Genomic DNA, 23,429 nt, shown 5'->3' on the forward strand with positions numbered 1-23,429 from the left:
TAGGAAGTCTCTGGGACAGGAATCTATCCCTCCAGCACGTCCTGTTAATTGTGGTGATAAGGTTTAGGTCCCTAGAGCATGTAGCTCGGAGGTATTGGGATTTCTTTAGGTGTAGCATGTCCAATAGCTCTGGGTTTAACATAGCTTTATATGTTAGGCAGAGATCTCCTCAGAGTAGGCGATATGCTACAGAGTAAAACTGGAGTTTTTTGAGACGGTCAGTGTAGGGCCATTTTAAGCCTAGCCAATTATCCCTTGTGAGGCTCAAACCCTGCACCTTGTGTTTGTAAGGCAAACTCCTTAACCATTAGGCCACCCTCCCCTAAAACCAAAAACACAGCATCCATGGGACTGGACAACATCCCAAGCTGCATTTTACATGAACTTCAGAACGAACTGGCTCCTCACTTAAGCACCATGTTCAATCATAGTCTCACGTCAGGCTTTGTGCCCACTGAATGGCGCACAGCAACAGTTATTCCACTCCACAAAGGGGGAGCCACCACGGATTCTGGGAACTACCGCCCTATTAGCCAGATGAGCCTTGTCTGCAAGACCATGGAACGTATCATCATGCAACTCATAAACAATGACATTGGTAACCTCCAAACTCTGGACCCCACCCAGTTCGGGTTTGTGAAAGGCAGATCACGCCTTCTGAACCTGATCAACTTCTTTGTGGCAGTCACCAAAGTCGTAGACGAGCAGGTGGTTCACACAGCCTATCTTGACCTCGCCAAGGCTTTCGACACCCTCCCCCATTCTGGAATTATAGCTAAACTCACTAAACTAGGTATAAATCCCTACATCACAAGATGGGTTGCCAAGTGGCTCACTGACAGAACCCACATTGTAAAAGTTGCAGACTCCAAATCTGACTTCAAACCAGTGACAAGTGGAGTACCACAGGGTTCAGTCCTGGGACCTCTCGTGTTTGGTATCTACTTCTCTGAAGTACATGCTAACACAGAAGGGCTCTGGCTAAGGAAGTTCACAGATGACTGCAAACTAGGAGCCATAGTCAAGTCCTCAAATGATGTGGACATCCTACAGAAGGGCCTCACTGAGGCAGATGCCTGGTGTCAGAGGCATGGCCTCAAGCTCAATGCCAAAAAGTGCATTGTCATCCTCTTAGGTAAAAAACTCTGTACCCATGAACTACCACATAAACTCCGAATGTGTGATAAGAGACCTCGGGACTCAGGTGGACAGTAGTCTCTCCTTTGATAATCACATCACCACAGTAGTCAGGAAATCCTTCTATGTGCACATCTCATCACAAAAGGGTTCTCATCCAGGTAAAAAAGAGGTCATTGTTCCCCTCTACTCGGCACTCATTAGACCCATTATAGAGTACAACACCCCTTTTGGAATGTACCTCACAAGACATCTGCAGTAGGTGGAAAGGCCACAGACGTACCTCACAAAGAGGATTACTGGCCTCAAACAGATGTCCTAAACTGACCGTCTCAAAAAACTCTTGCTTTACTCTGTAGCATGTCACCTACTCCAAGGAGATCTTTGCCTAATATATAAAGCTATGTTAAACCCAGAGCTGTTGGACATGCTACACCTAAGGAAATCCCAATCCCTCCGAGTTACATACTCTAGAGACCTAAACCTTGTCACCACAATTAACAGGACATGCTGGGGGGATAGATTCCTGTCCCCAAGACTTCCTATACTCTGGAACAAGCTACCATCTATATCAAGCAAAGTTCCTAATTAGTACTCTTCAAGAAAAATCTTGATGAGTGGATGGGAAATAGGAAATACAACCAGAGATCACTTCTGTGGCTCTGCTCGACAGGGGCACAGGAAATTAACTTTCTTGGATGGCATAAGCCAGGGAACCTTGTTGGCTAGGCTTACTTAGGCCCTTGGTCCGATAGCCTAGTACCTACTTATGAACTTATGAACCAATGCAGTTGTTCAGATGTTTGTATAAAACATTTGTGTAGAACTCAGCATAGTTGCCAATTCCATCTAAGGGGGAGGTGCAGTGAAGTTATTTTTACTTCTTGTAAGTGGTTATAATCTGTTTTGGAGAAATGTTTTAGTTTAATTTGTACTACTGGGTGGGCAGGTGTTATAGTAACTTTGAATAAGACTGATTTGTGGTAAGATCTCACCAGGGAAGATCTGACAATGGGGGTGCTACAGTGGTCACCCATATCGGTAAGCACCAGATTCAGGATGTTGGCACCCCTAGTGGGGGTGTCAACTAGCTGGTCCAGGGCATTGGAGTTAACAAAGTCAAGGAACCTTTGGGCAAGTGAGTCTTTGCATGAGTAATTTCCCCAGTCAATGGATGGGTAGTTAAAGTCGCACAAAACCATGTTGTTCAGATGTATCTTGATAGACTCAAGTAGATCCAAATAGGCAGAGTCTATGTCCTACTTCATGGAGGGGGTCCTGTAGCTGGGAATGACTTGAATAAGTGTCCTAGCAACAGTTAATTGCACTTGAAATATCTCTAGGGAATCATGCTGTCTAACCAATCTGGATATCGGTATCATAGTTAAACAACTGCAAGGTAACTTTGTTGCAAAGCATTTGATGCACCATCTGAAACTTGTTAAAAGCTAAAATTAATATAATCCATATGCTCCAATGCAAAAGGCTGTATGACAGGCTTACTGGGAGTTAAAAACATGGAAAATTGTGTTAGGGTATGGTTGTTATTGTATAGATTGAACGGGAGGCGGCAGATAAGTCAAATGTTAAATTTAGCATGACTTAGATGTTGACAGATGTTTTTAAATGTTTTGGCCTGATTATTATTGATATTGCTATCTGTAGTTTTTTAAAGTATTGAGCATACTGTAATCATGTTACTTTTCTTTCATGAATGTTAACAGATGCAAATTTGTCTCATATATTTCTATGGTAGTGTATACTGCTTCAGAGAATGGTGAGTCAATCTACTTCAGAATTTTACAGAGCTTTTTCCAGTATAGTAATAAAAGGATGCATGCTTTTCATGTATGCTTTATGTATTTCCCTTTGCAGTAACATAGAGTGTTTTATATGAAAAATTTCATTTATAATGTATGTTCAATGCCATTACATGAGTATTGTAGAGAGAATAGAATCGTCCCCTGTCCAGTCTGTAATTGGATGATTAGGTAAAGCCACAACATCACCTGATCACTGATACTTAGTGCAGCTCAGGCTTATTCAGTGTCATTAGGTAGGAGCAGTGATGCTACTAAAAATGAGACACAATAAAGAGAGAATCCCATTGATTGTGTAACTTATGTTATTAGGCAGGGTCACAATCAGCAAAAGCTTTCCTTTTCCATTGTCTTATGAGTTATTGGGCACAGCCATTGACATTATTTTAAAATTTGGCAAGATAACAACATCATACACAAGGCCCACTTCTTCCTCTTATTTTAAATGATTATAGTGCCTTTAGATGGGGTCAATGACATCAAGTGACATCTGCCATGCAAGTTTGTCCTCCTGTGCTCCACTAGGTACACTCTGTGACATTAAGCACAAATACTATCAAAGACAGATTAGAACAGGAAAGGCACGATCTGCCCAACCACAGAAAGATTTATAAGGACTCACTGACAGCAGAAATAGTGATTGTCATCTGTGAACAGCAAGCTATAACTGAATGATGGCTGACAGCATAAACCAACTCTATTTCATTGACGTGTCCTTGCTTAAATTACTGTAATATTACCAGTATATAATAGGATGATATCAATAATAAAAGATACTGCGTAGGGTCTCACCAGCCACCCTTCCACCTTTTTATATATTACTGACACCAAGTCCGACATAAAGACAAGCAAGTGCAGATTAGCAGCACAAGTTCACTAATTTGTACAAGTAGTCACCATCTGAGCAATCATGGGACTGTATGTTTGGGGAAGACCTAGATGTAATGCTCAAGTTAATGCACATCTTCACTGGAATGCCACTGATACTGATAACAGAAGCCTTAACTCAATTTTCAGCTCCTCAGGCTTTTTATGATCACCATTTAAAAAGTCCCTGTAGGTATGACCACCCTTTTCTCCTTTAATTAGCAACATAAAATGGTTGCCACTAAGATTTGAATCAGTTTTGCTAAGTTATGTGTAGTGTAAGTGCTACTACATCATGGATACCAGAAATTACGTCTTGGGAAACTGATGCACATGACTTATGCCTTCCTTGAAAAAATGGAACATTAGAAAGTAAACATTTTTATTCTGATTACCAGTTTAACATGCATCTGTTCTTTATTTCTTCACATTTCTCTTAGCATTCTCTTTTGTAACCCATCTAAAATATCCTTTCTCTTTAGTACTCTTTTAGATTTATTAATTCATAGATATTCCAAGGCCGCTAAGACTTATGATCATACATGCCTTGCCAGTGCCATCCCTCATGCCACACTTACACCAGGAAGGCCAAATCAATCAATCCCAGAGACATTTTGTGAATACCCATCCAGTCATATAAGGAATGTTTTGGAGAAAGATAGTGAGTCACACTGCTGAACAGGACATCCCCTTCCTTGGAATAAGGGCAGCTAATCCACATTTTATTTCTTAAAGTATAATTTCAGATTGCAGTGCTTTTAAATTATGTTTCTTCTGCTGGCTTTGAGTTATTTTAGTGGTTACATCTTGGTGAAATGCATGTGTTAAACAGAGATCACAACATTTATATGAAAACTGAGTTGTAAATTGCAGCAGCATCAGTGTGAATGTCATTTTCTTGAGTGACCAAATATAGTCATTTAAATTTCAACATGGCAGGATGCTAACATATCACTAAGATATTGTATCTAAACACCTTTTTTTTAAATATTCCTCCTGTGGAATTGTCATTGTGTAGAGAAATGGCATAAAAGAAGTTTCTTGATGAGTGTATCATTTGGGTGAATTCAAACAAGTTTATGAACGTAAAGTATAATTTCTCTAGTTGCTGTTGTCCTTGCACCTGTATAGTTGATTTTTCACCATCTTGACGTGGATGCCAAGATTCTCGAGGTGAATTTCTTGGCATCCATGTCTCAAACACATAAAAGCAGGTTATGATAGGTGAGCCACTCATAATCTTCTACGTTAAGCACCCCTAAGGCCTGTTAAGACTGGGTCTCCCACCCAGGATTAACAGTGAACACTGCCAGCCAATAAATAATAGTGGCAGAAAGTGAAGCTCTTCATTCTTCTGATTAATACACTGTTTATGCCTGCTCTCTGTTCATCAGTGCCAAGTATGTTACTGGCTTTCATGCCAAGCCTTAATAATGTATACTTTACTCTACTGTGTTACATATCTCTACTTTTGTATATGTAACTTGATTATCGTTTTTAAGTTTGTATACTCTGTAATACTTTGTGGAGCTTTTCTCCCTGGGCCTCCACTGAAAATGACTTAGTGACCCAGTGGACTTTCCCATTCAACAAATGTCAATAAATAAATAAATAAATAATAAATGAACAATAAGGCCAGTAAAACACTTCACTCTCCACATTGTTTTCTGTAACTGGTAGAACATGGAGCAGATAAAGTTCCATGCACTACAAAGTGTTATGCTCAGGCCTTAAAAATCATAACCATTATGAGTTTTCAATAGGGATGCCAAGATTCACCTTTCAAGCATCGATCTCAAGGTGAATTTCTTGGTATCCATATCTCAGACTCATAAGTTGATTATTACTGGAGACCTGATCATAATTCTCTATATTATAACAGTCACTGGTTATCAGCAACACTTTCTAATGCTATAGTAATAATGGGTACTTATGTATTATCGCAACCACGCATTGTCAGTCTTCTGCTTATATTTTAAAATAAGATAGTATCACAATCACGTTAAAAACATAAGCAGAAGACTTGCTTACTTTTTCGAGAAAGTATTAACGCAACCACGCTTTATTGGTTGGCTGTTATGCAACCACACTTAATTATGCTTACTCAGTTGATTTTGAATGGTTCATCTTTAAAGTAGAAATTGGTTTGACCTTTATTAAGCAAGTTTGTGTCTGCTAAGAAAAGGATTTTAGATTTTCAGAAAAAGATAAGGGCTTTTAAGAAATGGCACAGAAGTTTAACATTCTATAAATATTTCATTGATTAACACATATTAAGAACACAATTTATAACGGTTTGTAATACCAAACAGAAAGTATTCTTCGGACATAAAAAGTTTTCATTTTTCTACCATTTATTTCTGAAATATCTTGTCTTTGCTTAGTTATATTTTAAAAAAACAGTATTATCTTAAATACGGTGCCCAAAAATAATGTAGATAAGCTTAAAGTGATCAGTACTACCTATTATAACCAGGCATTTACAGTATTCTTGGCAGCATGGTATTCCATTGTCACTGAAATAACGTGCTGCTGAGAATGCTGAGAATATGTGGTTGCGATAATATGTAAGTACCTAATAATGTACTAAAAAGGAGATCCTGGTAGAGGTACACAGATCAGCTGATATCACTGACTGGTCAGGTGATCTCACTGACCAATCAGGTGATATCACACTGACCTTGGCAATGGCACAAATCAGATTACTTCAATAACCCCACTTAATCACACAACAGGTATTCAGTGTCATGACAGGCCTTTGCCTACAGTGTAAAAATCAGTTTATATTGGTTATCCTGCCTATAGTGCTTTAACTAAACAACATCTGCCACTGTGCTTAACTATAGATCAGGAAAAGGGACCCCGATGGATGTATATGAATAATATGTAATCAGTTACCCTGAATACCATGTACAGAGTATTATATGGGGACCTGCCTATTATGCACTAATTTTGTTGTGTGATATCAATAACAGTACAATGGACAGGATGGTAACGGGGAAGAAACCTTTAATTTTGACTTCTGTGTTTCTTCATTGACCTATTTCTTTACTTATTAACCTCTAACCTAGACCTTTTCCTTTGGAGTTGTCTGCTGTCCATTTTTACCTGTTTGTCTTATTCATTGAAGAACTATATACTTGCACCCATGACCTTCAATTATCACCACCATCACAGAGTTCTTTTCTGTCTGAAGGTCTGTGTTGTTTACCATGGATGTATCTTTCTGTGTGCTCAGTGAAGGGAGAGGTGAACCAACACAGAAACTGAAAGTATCTACGCATGCTGTCTTCTTTTTTCCATTTTCATTTTTATGCGGCTCCCTCTTGTCATGTCAACAGATGTTTTCCCTCTGTTATCTCACCTCCTACCTCTCTGTCTGTTTTCTAAAAGGAGCTCTTGATACTTTCCTTCATTTTGTTCCATTTTTTGTTTGTTTGTTTGTTTCCCTTTATTATTGTTTCCTGCAGCACTCAAGCATGATAATTCATCTGTTTTATTCACTCCTATTGTTACTTAATGCACTTATACAACCTAGATATCGATCTATTAACAAAACAGCAGTTGACTGTGACCTAGAATTTGGGGGTGGTTTCAGGACATGTTAATGTGTTTATAATCCTTACTTTATCACACATGCATGGTTTAAAATATTACATTTTCTGTTATTAATCTGAAGTTTGACACAAACACACACACACACACACACACACACACACACACACACACACACACACATGCAAGCATGTATGCACCTGCATGCACTCGCATGTGCAAGTGCACAAACGCAGAAACACACACACACACACACACACACACACACACACACACACACACACACACAGACATACACATACACAAACACATGGGTGCGGGCTCAAAAATGCACAAACACACACATGTATACACAAAAATCATTCACTTAGTCAAAAACTTCTTTTGCTGAATTTACTAGTTCACCCTTTTTCCAAATCAATGCTAACTTGGAACTTGTTTTATTAAGTAAGGGGATATGCAGACAAAGGCACATGTGTGCAGTTAAAGGGTTTTCCCCTTCTACAAAAATTTTTTTTTTTTGAAAATCTTTCATCACAATAAGTTCCAGACTGAATGATGTTCACATTGGAAAAACTGTGTGTTTTTCTAACGTGCATGAATTGTTTATTACAGCTGTTTTTAAGATGCCAAATATGACATTTCTATTCTTGTATGAGCCATGAATCTTGCTGGTATGTTTTAGAAATACCTATAAGTCTTCACTGTCCTTCAAGAAGGTATCACCGGGTACATAAATTTACTATGGCTAGAAAAAAAGGGTTTTTAGGGACCTTCAGTAAGGTTAACTTTACTGAGCATAACTGAGTTAGATTAGACAGTGATCCATCATACCCTAACAACTTTCATAAGTACTTCATAGAGCTCATCCATCAATGCACCACCCTTCTCCCTCAAGAAGTAACTATCCACAGAAGGCCTGCTATAGAAGAATCTCTAATGTCATGACTGGTGAAGGTGGCTGATAAAAACAAAATGAAGCCCATTCAGCTGACAAGTGAATGTGGAAATTGGAATGTGGAAATTGTTGTTTCTACCCATGTATGAGCGATGAATCTTGCTGTTTCCTCTGATTATCAAGAAGGTAACACTGTCTACATAAACTTAAAAAAAGTGCTCTTAGAGGCCTTTGGAAGTGTTAAGCTCTTACTTCTAAACTATCCAGAATTTTGCAGAATGTCCAGATTTTTGCCTCATATTTTTGGTCTGTCCTCTTAGATGTTGTGGTTTTCTGGCAAATCATTGAGGACTGAAGTTATTAAATAACACACATTTGTGTTTCAGACTTCATACACTTCAGAAAATGCATGCTAATGCGAAATATTTTATTTTGTAAATGTTATAACATTATAATAGCAATATTTAAAATCTGTTCCTGTTGTTGGGCTTTTATCACCATATTTTTATCTTTGTCCAGAATTCTTGTGCTAAGATGTTGAGAAGTATGGTTAACCTTACTGACAACAGTTGGATTACATTAGTCAGTGGTACACCTTACCCTAAGAATTTTTGCTAGTACCTTCACACAACTCATCCATCAGTGCTCTGCTCTTCTTCCACAAGAAGTAAAACATCCACAGAAGGTCTGCTATAAAAGAATGTCTAACATCATGACTGGTGAAGGTGACTTATGAAAAATGAACAAAGTCCATGCAGCTGAAGGTGCTCTCCTACCTGTCCTACCTAATCTGTTAGTCTTACTAAAGCATAACGAATTCTACCTGCTCATACGAAGATAAACTGTTCAAGTTCATGTCTCCTTTTATTGTACAGTTCCCCTTCTCTTTAAATTCTAATCTTATATTATACCTTTAGAAACTGGAAGTTGATGCTTGAAGCATTGATTATGCTAAACTTTTTTGTAGGCAGTGTGACCACATTTAAATATGCGCTTGACATACTAGTAAGCAACAATGAAATGCACTCATTTTATTGCATAACAGAGGGGTAAAAAGGACGTGGACATCCTTGACACTATAATTTTTACCTCTGCAGAAAAGTGACTTACAGTTTAGTCCATGACATCTGGGCAGCATTGACAAAGGATGTATATTGTTATTAGCATTACCTTGTGTATATCACAATATGGCAGTGTGCAGAGAAAATGAAAACACTGGAAAATAAGAATTCAGAAATTTGTGAAGTCCTTATATTTCTGCAACTGGACTAGATACACATTAAATCTTGATGTATTTTACTTTACTGGAGGAGGGGCATATGATGGGCAGCTTCCATGACCAGTCAGTGGGCTATGCATAGAATGTGGTATCCTGCAGAAGAAATGAAATAGTAATTAAATATAGCAGCAATGCTTCATACAGTGATTAAGGAATGTTATGGTAGAAGAGTGTGGCAATAGGACACAATGTCAACTGAAGAGCCAGTAAACGTTAATGAGGTAAACCAAAAACTGCCACACTTTAACATATTGCAGGCAAGTGAATCTTGTATATAGGACCATAAGAATTAGGGGATAAGAACCCATTAATGTGCCTCAGTCACGTACTATAACAAAAAATTTGAGCAACTGCTAACACTAACATTCTGCATTTATTTTCACTTACCCCCTCCTGACCAAGTGAAAGTACAGAAAATTGCTTGTTTGGAAATTGAAATTGCTAATACATTTTAACCCCTAGTATATCATATGCATCAATGTGATACCATATAGGAGAATGCAGAAGCAATGTAAGATATGACTGATTTAGTTTAATTACTTCCTACTTCTTAAATAAAATTATAAGGAGCTCTATAATGCTGTCAAGTCTGTGCAATGAAACATGTATTCTTTTAGTCAGGGCAGAGTTAGCCATTTTGAAAGCTTCAGCTAGATAGCTGTAAGCTTCCAAGAACTAGTGCTGTTACTTTTCAGAAGAATATGGAAAAAGTGATGGTTTATATGACATTAATGGTATACCTATTTGGAAAAATAAATAGATAGATAGATAATTACAAAAATAAGTAGGAAGATAGACAGATGGTCATAGATGGTCACATAAATAGACAGTTGTGTGTGTGGTATTTGTGAGTGTGTATCTGCGAATCTATGTGTGGGGTGCTCGCATACATCTCAAGTGTTCCTCATTACGAGGAACGTACCTCATTTGAGGTCTTAAAATGTTCATGTTCCTCAAAGTTCCTCAAAGTTCCACATTGAAAGAGTGTCACACATTCAGTGTTAGGAATTTTTTTTAAGTGAAATCCATGGTAAATAGAAATTAATCATATTAATTCATTAAAAGATCTTCTTTAAAAGTAAAATCAGCATATTTTAACCATCCTATGACCTTCCTAGTTGAAGTTGTTAGTAAGCCATTAGTATGTGTTACACATTTTACCCATTTGTTCCACATTATGAGGGCTAGTGTTCCTCATTTTGGAGATGGAAGGTTGAGAGCTTAAGGTGCTCATGTGTGTGTGTGTACATCTGCATATCTGTGTATCTTTGTTTGGTGTTGTTAGAAATGCACATATTGCATGAGAATTCCTAAGTTTCTACAGCTAGAATTTTCAGATTTTTACAAGATGTGACTGCTGTGCTTGCAAGCTTGTGATATGTTATGGGCAATGGACTGCAGCAGTGGTCATCTCCTCTACAAACCCCCCAGAGAGATGTACAGAAGCACTATAGCTTTTGAAGAAGATATTTAAATGATAAGCTCAGTAACAAGTCACAACAAGGCTACAGATTATAGGTGATTTCCAAAATGCTTTGAAGTGTCTTGGCCATTTTGGAAGACTAGTGATTTTGTTGTTGTTAAGTACTGACATGACAACAAGTCACGGTCTACCTCAATGTTCCAGATGATCTCATCTCTTTCTAAAACAGACCTAATGCACAGACTTTGACACTGTCCTGTGAAGAAATGTACCCCAGTTTTTTTTCATCTGAAAATCAAATGCTGGAAATGTTTTCTAAAAGAACCATCACTATCTGTCTGCATCACTAGCTGCCCATTCTTTCATGTTCAAATTAACTTCCAGAAATGTATTAGTAGCAGTTTTATAAAACAGATTAGTTCTACCAATCTGATGATCTACAACTTTCTATGGAGATTTGCATTTCCTGTATTCCTAATGTTTTTTTTTTTCTGTCATTAAACCATTTGGCCTGCATTAAGATTTCAGAAGATGCAGAATTATTCAGTATAGTACTTTGAGTGCAAGTACCTTATCTATGTTCCATCATTATTTCAGTTTATTAATAGACACATTATCAAAAATTTAAAAAAATCAAACAAACAAACAGCAAATCTTTCCACAGCTGACATTAGAAATGCTGGGTGATCTCATAAACTATTTTGAATGCTAACAGTTTCATTTACATTAAATATTCTTTAATTGGTCCAGTGTACTGATACGTGCAAAGCATTATTTTCTAGTAGTGGAGAAACAAGAGAAGCAAAGTGTACAGACCAGACGTTAAATGGACCTAATGTGCAGAACTTCAGCATGCTATGTCTCTACTCTGATGACAATCACGGGAGGATTCTGAGAATACAGCATAAACTACAAACAGCTTAGATTTTTGTAAAACTAGACTGATATAATCTACTGCACTAAAATGAATAAGAATGAATAAAATATTGTACGAATGGTACAAACTATGTCCTGTGATGGTACTCGTCCCTTTATTGTGATCATCATTAATAGTTCTCTATGTCAGTACCATTCCTTTGCATGTAATGCCTTTCTATTGCCATATTGTTTTAATAATGGTGAATACATGCTTCCAAATTATAATTAAAATAATCAAGTATTTTTTTCATATCTTGACAACGGATAATAATAAATTGCAATAATTAAGTTGTTTTATTTATATCTTGACAATGGATAATTATTGTTCTATCTGTAAACACATATTTTCAAGCATTAGTTTTCTAATTTGCAAACTGTACCTATTAGTTTAGTCAGACTTAGACTGTGCACTGAACATATATTTCTGCTTATTGTCATTCATGAGAGATAAGAGTCTTATCTACTTAAAGTGCAGTCTGAGTAAAACAGACTTGCAGGTCAGCATGTCCATCTTCAAACAGATCTGTTCAATAAATAAAAAATGGGGACAGCCAAGTTTCATGCATAGAAACTTTAATGAGCATAAAGCTTTGTTCCTGTCTTGTAAGATCTGTCTGGGATTGAGCTTGTTGAACTTGTATGAGATATATATATATATATATATATATATATATATATATATATATATATATATATATATATACACACACACACACACACACACACACACACACACACATATATATATATATATATATATATATATATATATATATATAAATAAATATATGTGTGTGTGTGTGTGTGTGTGCGCGCGCTTAGTTCCAAAAGGGTGCATTAGAAAAGTAATGCACATAGTTTCCAGTATTATATTATTCCTTTGCATATCATTTTCACCAGTGCAGTTTGATACTCTAGGATTATATGATAGAACTGGCCCAAGGCTGAATCCAGGCTCTATTAAAAGTTCAGCAATGGATTATTTTATGCCCAGGCTCATTTGCGCATTAATAAAATAATTGTAAACTTGCGAGCGTGCAAGGTGATTTTCCCAAATTCATATTATTCCAATGAAGGGGAAAAGCAAAATATGGGACTATAAAATGTGACAAAAGAAGGGCTGTAATGATTTTCTTAAAGGTACATTTGTCTTACTAGGACTTTTCAGCAATATAATCCATCCATAAATTTTTAAAACAATATTAGTTATTAGACATCTTCAATGATGTATTGCATCACTGTCATCATTAAATTCAAAAACAGAGTTATGAAAACCAAAAGACTTGTTTTGATTCTACTTATACAATGCTTTTACAAACTTTTTTTTGTTAATGCTTGATATATGTCAAATCTGTAACATGTTAAGTGTTCAAATATGTTATTTGAATGCCGTTATGTTATTGCAGTTTATGATTCTATGTTTGTTGTAGTAATCTTATGCTGAGGGATAACACTGGTTGTTATAGCAATAGGCTAGCAAATGCATAAGCAGGTAAGTTCATCATCATCATCTTCTTTCGGCTGTTCACGTTAGGGGTCGCCACAGCAGATCACCTGTTTCCATTTCTTCCTGTCCTCTGCATCTTGCTCTGTCACACCAATCACCTGCATGTCCTCTCTCACCACATCCATAAACCTTATCTTAGGCCTTCCTCTTTTCCTGCTACCTGGTAGCTTCATCCTTAGCATCTTTTCCCCAATATACTCAGCATCCCTCCTCAGCACATGTCCAAACCAACGTAATTGTGCCTCTCTGGCTTTGTCTCCAAACCTTCCAACCTGTGCTGACCCTCTAGTATACTTATTCCTAATCCTGTCCACCATCGATACACCCAGTGCAAATCTTAACATCTTTAATTCTGCCACATCAAGCTCAAACTCCTGCCTTTTTGTCAATGCCACTGTCTCCAACCCATATAACATAGCTGGTCTCACTACCCTCTTGTAGACCTTCCCTTTCACTTTTACAGGTACTTGTCTGTCACAAATCACTCCTGACACTCTTCTCCACCCACTCCATCCTGCCTGTACTCTCTTCTTCACCTCTTTTCCACACTCACCGTTACTCTGAACTATTGACCCCAAGTATTTAAACTCATCCACCTTCGCCACCTCTACTCCTTGCATCCTCACCATTCCTCTATCCTCCCTCTCATTCACACACATATATTCTGTCTTAGTCCTGTTGACCTTCATTCCTCTTCTCTCTAGAGCATACCTCCATCTCTCCAGGGTCTCCTCCACCTGTTCCCTACTCTCACTACAGATCACAATGTCATCTGCAAACATCATAGTCCAAGGAGACTCCTGTCTGATCTCGTCTGTCAACCTGTCCATCACCATTGCAAATAAGAAAGGGCTCAGAGCTGATCCTTGATGTAACCCCACCTCCACCTTAAACGCATCTGTCACTTCCACCGCAGACCTCACCACTGTCACACTACCCTTGTACATATCCTGTACCACTCTTACATACTTTTCTGACACTCCTGACTTCCTCATACAATACCACAACTCCTCCCTAGGCACCCTGTCATATGCTTTCTCTAAGTCTACAAAAACACAATGCAACTCCTTCTGACATTCTCTGTACTTCTCCATCAACACTCACAGAGCAAAGATCGCATCTGTAGTGCTCTTTCCCATAAGTAGGTAAGGTAACTTATATGATTTATTTGGTACAAAATATTTTGAATGTCCTAGATAAAAATAAGAAAAATACCTGCCAGTACTGAATGTTTGCTTACTGCAGAATTAATAGTTAATGGTATGTGGAGGAGGGAGTTAGGAACTGAAAAGTACACAGTTTTTCACACGGAACTTTGTTGCTACTCTATTAACATGGCATTACTAAAAACATTATTGCATTCTGGTTGATAGTCAATGAAAACCTATAGATAATACAGGCAACATGACATTTTTACCTTTTCCATTTACATGATTATTATTATCAACTGGAGAGTCTGTACATGGGTGCATGGGTAATACAGAAAAGACTTGGACTATTCAGCACTTTGGTTGTGGATTCATTGTGCCTTATACCGTAGCACACAAAAGAAATAGTTGGCATAATCTATTAACTCTCATTTTTACAGGGCTTTAAATGTCCAATTTGGGAGTTTTTACCTGTGTGTGAGTATAAAGAGGACATTAACAGTGGACTAACATTAAACCTGACAAATCAATTCTATATATTTGAATGTAGGCACAGAGTACTATAAAATGAAAATTAATATATAAATAGAAGCAACATGAATTGTTGATTCCAACTTTTATATAACTGCAGAAATTATATGAAAAGTTTTTGCATATAGATGTAGGGGAAGAACATAACTTGGGTAGGGACTGCTTTGATTTTCTTTGTACCTTAGAACATCATCAACACAAAGGAAAATAGAGGAATACACTTTTGCTGCATAATCTTTTGAAACTAAGACTCTTGGACTGTTTGCACTGTAGCTGATTGCCACATAATGGAAGTGTTGTATTATGTAACTAAAGATTCCTGCATAATAAGTATCTTTATTCTCTTCACAGCGAGAACATACTACAATTATCAGGCTGACAATGGAACTGATCAATTAATTCTATGTATTTGTTTGAATGCACAGTGTTTTTCATCAGTGAAAAGCAAGGGTAAAAAGCAGACAGTATAACTAACGTTTTCATGATTACAAATATTGTGGATGTCTTTGCATTCAGGCATATGGAGGCACAACAAGGTGGCTGGACCTCTTTGCATAGTTTCATCAAAGTATTTTAACACTTTAATATAGTAGCAGTTTGAGGGCAGTTTTCTTCATTTTAGTCACAAGAATCACAAGAATCTTTTTTTTTTCAAAATATTTTGTTTGCATGCTATGCAGTGGTCTGTGTAAATGTAGGAAAAATGTCGATCAACATAGCAAAATGTTTCACAATCCTGACAGTAAAATTAATTTTCCATTGTATCCTGGTACCTAGGTTCAGTTGTGTTATGATAGACAGTTTATTTATCCTCTCACTCATTTAGGTAGCTAAAAGGATTTTGTCTAGTGATACTATGCACTTAACTTTCATAGAGTCACATTCATCTCCTGCAGCATTATGACAAAGAGGCAGCATTATGATGAAGATGCAGGTTGTGATACCCATTTATATCACCACATCCGTTCACTAACTTGTACAAATCCTTGAGTGTGACTAGATGGTAGAATTCAAAAGCAACTAAAAGGTACTGTGTAATTTAATAAGTAACAATGAATATATCAGCTCAAGCAATACCTTAACCAAAGTAATACTAAATGGAATGCAACAAATAAAGACACGAGTGCCATCTTTTTTCCTGTATTATCCTTTCTTTTGATAACTACCTAGACTTCTGCATTCCACTACCAGCCTTCCTTAAGTACCTTATTTCCATAGCTGGCTCAGACACATACCTGTCCTATAGTCTTCACACATGCTGTTTTGAGACACTTCCATCTTTAGCTTAATAGGTTGTTACTAGACTAATGACCACTAGGTCCCTTATAAGTCTAGCCGTGCACCCCAAATCATTTGGACAACAACTATCATATTGGGGGACATGTTAGTTTGTGGCTAAGGATCTCTAAGGGAGTGTTAGTTAGGATAATACTTTTCTTATTGATGGCCTCTGTCCATAGGGGACATAGGGACCAGACCTGGGATAAATATCCGATTTCTTATCCAGTTGTCAAAGTTTTGTTTGAATAGGGTCAATGATGAACATTATTTTACACAGATGGGGAACCTATTCCAAAGTGTTTGGATCCTTTGGGATGCATATCTGTCTCTCTCCAGCATGTTTTGTTTATGTCACAAGTGAAGTTCAGATCCCTTGATCTAGTGTTTCTGGTGCTGTTTGTTTTCAACATGTGCAATGGATCTATCAGGGCTGAGTCTGAGGAAGCCCAGTAGGCTAGGCAAAGATCCCCTCTCAGCAGCATGTAGGAGACTAAATACAGAGTTTGAGCCTTTAGGTGATCAGTGTAGGACAGGATATTCTTGCCCTGAATTTTCCTGGTGAGAAACCTTTGTGGGCTTTCAAACTGTTGTGTTAGATGCATGCCAAAAGTGTTATTGCATTCAATGACATGTCTGATAAGGGCAATGTAGATTGGTATTGTAACTTCCTTGCACCCGGATGCCATACCCTTACCTATAAGCTGGGTGACATAGAGCGTTTTTCATATTATCTTAGTTACATGCTGGTCAAAGGCCAGATTGTTGTCTACATATGTTTCCAGATCCTTTACTTTTGGGTCAACTCATAGGGACATTTTATCAATGGAGTAATTAACTTGCATTGATAGTTTCCCAAAGGGCATTATAATGCATTTTTTGGTATTCGGTTTTTGGCTATGGCTTTGGCACCAGTCATTTTGTCTGTGTTAAACCGTCTTGCAAGATGTTGGTGTCTTTGGGAAAATCTATAATAACTCTCAATTTACAGTCATCTTTGAATTTAGTGAGCCAGACCCTTTAATGTTAACCTTGACTTCTGAGAAGTAGATGCCAAACAGGAACGGGCCCAGTATGGATCCCTGGGGTAATCCACTGGTGACCAGTCTGTTGATGGAGGTGAGTTTACTGATCCTGACTTCTTGGGTTCTGAATGTGAGCCAGCCAGCAATTCAGCAAGTTATGTAAGTGTTTACACCTGGATCAGAGAGATTGTCAGCAATGCCTGAGTGGGATATTGTACAGTTGCCTAAGCCAGGTCAGGATGCACAGTATGCACTGTTTTACCCTCATCCATTGTCTTGGTGACCCTCTCAAAGGAGTCTATCAGTTTAGGTAGGCATGATCCTCTCTTAACAAGCCAAATTGTGATGGCTCCAATGTCTGTAGGTTGCCAATGTCCTTGTTTATCGTTTCCATGATAATTTGTTCCATGACTTTGCAGATTAGGCTTGTCAGACTAACAATTCTGTAATTCCCTGAGCTGGTTGATAGTCTACCCTTGTGGAGGTGAATAACATTTTCAGTCCTCCATTCACTTGAAATGTAGCTTGTTTCAAGGCTGTATTTAAGAGTGCCTCAAGTGATCTTGATAGGTTATGTTTTAGACTGTTCAGAAGGCAAGAAGGAATGTTGTCAGCTCATGGAGGTGGTATTCTTTGCTTTGGCAAGTACTGCCAGCACCTGGTCTCTGCTGTTTTTGGGGTGGCAGTATGTTGGAGGGGATTTCACATAGTGGAGCTGGGGAGAGTGGGAGGTGAGGTTTGATATGAATTTCTCAGCCAGTAGATTTGCTATGTCACCCTGATTGAGGTAGGTGGTACCTTTCACTACCAGTTCAACACACTCTTATGTGTTACCACTAAGGTTCTGGATGTAGCTGGTGAAGGCCTTCTGATTGTCCTTAGCCTGTGAAGCTATCCTGACCTCATAGATGGCCTAGTTGGACTTAATCAGACAATTTTTTTCTTCTTTGTATAAGAGAGTACTTGTCTATAAGGGAGTTGCTTTTCCTGATTTTGGTCATGCGTTTTCTTCTATTATATATCCTGTTTAGATGAGAATTCCACCAGTGGGGTTTGCTTTCAGTGTTTGTTTTGAGTTTGTTTCTAGTAGGTATGGCAGCCTCTATTCAGCCATTCACTTATCTGTATAGGGACTCTGTGAGTAATTCTGCACAGGTAGCTGCAGTCTCGGGGTTGGAGGGAGCCTTGAATTTTGACAAATTGTCACTTCGTAGGATGTAGTTTGCCTCTGAATAGTTTCTAACTGTTACTAGTTCAGCTGGATTTTCCTGGTTGACTTTTCCTTCAAATGAGACAGATCTGTGATCCAACCTCACTAGTCAGGACATGACATGTGGGATGCAATGATCTTCCATGCTGGTGAGTATCAGATCTAGTATATTTGATCCTCTGGTTAGAGCATGCACTATCTGTTCTGAGGTATTTATGTTAATAAATTCCAGGACGGATTGTACCTGTGCATTTGAAGCAGTTTACATTTCCCAGCCTATAGAGAAGTAGTTAAAGTCACCCATGAATAGGGTTTTTGACTGGATATTGAGCACCTCTAATAGGTTTAGATAAAGGTCATGAGAGTCTAGGGGCACAGATGGTGACCTGTAGCTAACCATGATATGGTGAAGGACCTTATCTCTGGTGACTTGCACATGGATGAGCTCCATGTTTAATCCTGTTTAACCAGCCTGGAGGTATGTTGTTACTAACATAGATCGAGACACTTCCTTCTTTGGCCCCAGTCCACACTGCTGAGGGCCTGAATGTGTGAAAGGCACTGTAGCATTGCACTTCCAGAGCACTTTGTGTGTATTTAAAACAAGTCTCAGTCATGCAAAGATGTCTACATTCTCCAGAGTAAGAAGGGCTTGAAGGCTTTGGAGTTTTTTGCTTAGGTCTGAGCATGCACTTATTCCCTCTTCTTCATCTGCACCTATTCCCTTGTCATATGGAGGTGCTAGAGATCTGGTAATTTCAATGAACACCTGACTTTCATTCTAGTCAACTGCCAGGTCTTCATCCTATTCTGTCTTATCCTCAGAGCCTTCTCTGGTCTTTGCATGTAGCTGGTTGTGGCCACTAGTGGCTCATGGTGAGGGAAGACAGTTTCACTGCAGATGACTTTGCAATCTGTGATTCTATTCCAGTATCTTTTCCTTATCAGATGGAAGTCTACCAGAGTTGCATACTGACCAGTTTTCTATGTGATCCTGTGATTGTCTCCGTAGGGGAACCATGCATTTACCACCATCAGGTCATTTGCTAGACAGAAGTCTAGAATGACCTCTCCTTCTTTATTCCTGCTGCCCCATAAGGGCATATTCAGTTCTCATATCTTATTTTGCTTCACACAGTATGAGCACTCAAGTTCCACATTATCAATGCCAACTCATCTTGTTCCATTTTATCTGGTCGGTCCTGCCACTGCTGCCTGAATGCACTCATTTCCATGTCCTAGAGTAGGGCATTGGTTGGACTTATGAATACTGTCCTATCCTTACATTGGAGTTGATTGGCATGAGTCTTTCACTCGTTCCAGTGATATCCCTCACTGTTTTCAGAAGAATCACTCTCACCAAAAATGGCCACACCATTTCTAGTTTGTCCTCCCCTGACTAGTAGATGGTTGATCCCAAGCAGGTATTTTCAGCCTATAGTCAGTGGAGCAGTTCTTAGTTCCATTTTTCCACAACGATTGGATTTATCTCTAGCTTTCACTCAGCATAATTAGAGCAAGTATTCTTACACCCACTATCCTTGACTCATCAGCTGTACACTGCCTCTCTCCATCTTCTATCTTTAACTACTATCTGTCTACTGACTAATGTTTCTCACTTCTTACCTCAGTTTTATTTATTCCTAGTATCTATACTGTAATCCTATTTACCCATGTCTTATAAGTCATATCTAATGTGTGCTTGTTACATATATTGCACATGAACTGTTTGCATACTAAATGTTTTATACTTGGAATTTAATATCATGCACAATGTCACCACAGAAAAAAAAATATCTGCTCTATCTTTTTATAGTGCAATGCAATTACCTGTTTGTATATAGCTATCATAAGAACTATCTGTGTAGTGTATCTTTGTAAAAAATGGTTTTGTCTTGAGTACCTTAAATAGAACTGCTGGAATTTTTTTTCCCTGTGCCTCCATCAAAAATGGTCTTTGCCTAGTCAGACTCTCCCAATCATCAAAGAAAAAAAATAATCAATAAATAAATGAATAACAGAGGTATCTCAAGCTAGGCAAATAGACACTGTCTGGCGAATAGTGTATTGCTCCAGAGCTGCTGAGTTTTATGCTGTGGCAAGTAGGGGCACATAGACTTCTGCAGCCAAGTTTGACAGCATCAGACAATGTGGCCAAATCACCTACAGTCAATTTTACACCACTAAGCACTGATATAGTGCATAGTCTCTGATTTATGTTCTCCTATCTAAAAGATACTGCACAGCTGGAACAGACAACTGTTCTGCTGATAGGCACCACCTAGAGTCTGTGCTGCTGGCCATGACTCTCTTCCATTTTTCAGTGTGCTCTGCTGGCATACTACCCAAGTTCAACTGGGAAGGTTAGGTTTGAACCTATTACCTTTCACCTTGAGGTGGAAACACCTGGTGTATTTTGGTGTATGGGATGAAACCACAAATATAGTAGAACATACAAATTCCAAACAACCAGTGACCATAGGTCAGAATCCAATCTTTTATTTTGTATCTGTGAGACAAAGACCTTACCCATTATGCAAATCATATCCCTACAGAATACAGAACAGAACAGACTAAAATAAATAAATAAATAAATAAAATAAATAACACAATGATGAAAAATCAGCAACAGAGTGAGAGGAGGAGTTGTGCCTATACCATGCAGAATGAGACCACAGTGGTCCTTCTACACTCAAATAGTACTTCTGCTGAAAACTTAGGCAAATGAGCAGACTGACGATAATAACAACAGCATGCTGAATAGTCAGCAGTGAATAGAGATTTTGATCCTTTATTATATTTTGGAAAACATAAAAGCTGCAGAGACAATGCAATAAAGTTTATAAAGCAGTGATAAATAAAAATGTAAGTATATCATACAAAACTCAGCAAATGATGAAGTGAACTCATACAATATTAAGCCTTGAAATTAAATACCGTACTTCGTAAAGTAACCCAACAAAAGCACATTATATAATTTACAGCCTTCATACATAAACAATACGGACAAACTTTATAATGAAGGTGAGAGAATCCTGTAGGTTGAGCTATCAAAGCTATCGGTCATCTCAACTTCTTATTTTAGTTGTACAGAGAAATAGGCCTTTGCAAGTTGTGTTGTGCATGTTAGATTCATCTCTGTATAAGTTCTAAATCCTTTTTGCAGTTTACCAGGTTTACAAATCCAGAGTGCCTCCGTGTCAGTGACATGCATGGATAAAAGTAGAAGGGTAAGAACTGATCCCTTTCAATAAGCAGTTACTTCTGTTGAGCTAAGAAATGATACATCATTATTATACTATGACCCCCCCATTATTATTCCAAAACGTGCACGCTGATTGGCCAGCGTGCCCGTTGTAAATTGAGTTATACTAATGGCAAAAGGTCCGGTCGCCCATACTTTTTTCCATTAGTATAACTCTCTTTTTAAAACACTGTCTCGCTATGTTAAATGGGTTTAACATAGCGAGATAACTTTAAAATAAGCAACGGAAATCTCCGTTGCTTATTTTAAAGCTGTCTCGCTATGCTAAACCCATTTAACATAGCAAGACAGGTTTTAAAAAAAAGCAACGGAGAAAGCAAGATCTCCGTTGCTTTTTTTTAGTGTTTCGCTATGTTAAATGAGTTTAACATAGCGAGACAGTTTTAAAATAAGCAACGGACATCTCCTGGCGCAGGCATGCAGTACATCAGAACTGCCGCAGATTACAGACATCTGTAGAAGGGCAGCAAACAGGCATTATACTATGCCATTATTTAAGAAAAGTAATAGTTTCTTTTCTTAAATAATGTCATGGTATAATAGCAATAACCCATGCCTGGGTGTGGGTAATGCTGTATTTACCCACGGTTGGCTTTGTTTGGTCCCTCGGGCTTCGCCCTCGGGACCAAACCACACCAACCGTGGGTAAATCCAGCATTCCCCATACCCAGGCATGGGTTATTGCTATAATCTCACTTCCTATTTTAATTTGCTTCAAGAGTATATTCATATGTGGTGAAAGAAGTCTTTAACTGTAAGCTTCAGTTTAAGCTTTAGTAAGTGTATTTTAAAAATAGCAAAACCTATACCGTAAGCTTAAATGTATACTTTGGTAAATGTATTTTAAAAATAGCAGTGCTTATCTGACGTAATGTATTCTTAGGAAAGTTTTTAAGATAAAATACAGTTATGTTCAGTGCACAAGACCATCAGAGTTTGAACAATTTTAGTTGCTACTTCATCATCTTACAGATGTTGACTTTAATAGCCTCAGCTGTGTTTTTCTTTTCTTTTTAGACATGAAGAAGGATGTTATAACTACTCAGGCAAACAAAAGGAAAAGCAGATATGCAAGTGGAAAGATTCATCTCTCAAATAGTTTAATTATTCTTCCTATGTCCTTGTTAATGAGGAGCAATAAATAAAGAAAAATGTCCACCAAGAAGACATAAAAAACATTACTTTGTTACTAGCTCACTGAAATTAAAGTAACATCATATTTTTTAAGAGACATTGATTTATTCATCCTTTACTCAATCAAAATCAATAAAGAGAAGAATCATGACATAACGTGATTGTAGATGCTACAGTTTCATATCTGGTTTCCTTTCTTCATATACAATCTGCAAGAAGTGGCTTTATTTTTTTTCAGAAGCATCTTTTGTGGTGTGAGTTTTATATAAGGAAACAGTGATAATCATGAATCAAGCTTCTGTAAGCACGCATTTGTATCCTCCCATGTATGCTACATGTGCACATGAACGAACAAAGTTTCTTTCTCAGTTAGGTATATGTGAATGCACATAAACATACACGTGCACACTCTGCACCCAAACACACATGCAGCC

General features: G+C 37.9%; 1 long non-coding RNA gene across 3 annotated transcripts in view; it reads left to right on the plus strand.

Moving 5' to 3' along the window:
• LOC122807252 overlaps positions 1-23,151 on the plus strand; it is a 1,461,171-nt gene extending 1,438,020 nt beyond the window's left edge. For all 3 annotated transcript variants that reach the window (XR_006365609.1, XR_006365610.1, XR_006365608.1), the window contains one exon: positions 22,879-23,151. This is a non-coding gene — a long non-coding RNA (uncharacterized LOC122807252). The remainder of the gene's footprint in view (positions 1-22,878) is intronic.
• The last annotated feature ends 278 nt before the right edge of the window (positions 23,152-23,429 follow it).

This window comes from Protopterus annectens, chromosome 7.part0, assembly GCF_019279795.1.
Source record: "Protopterus annectens isolate FY-2018-M chromosome 7.part0, PAN1.0, whole genome shotgun sequence".
Lineage (NCBI taxonomy): Eukaryota > Metazoa > Chordata > Ceratodontiformes > Protopteridae > Protopterus > Protopterus annectens.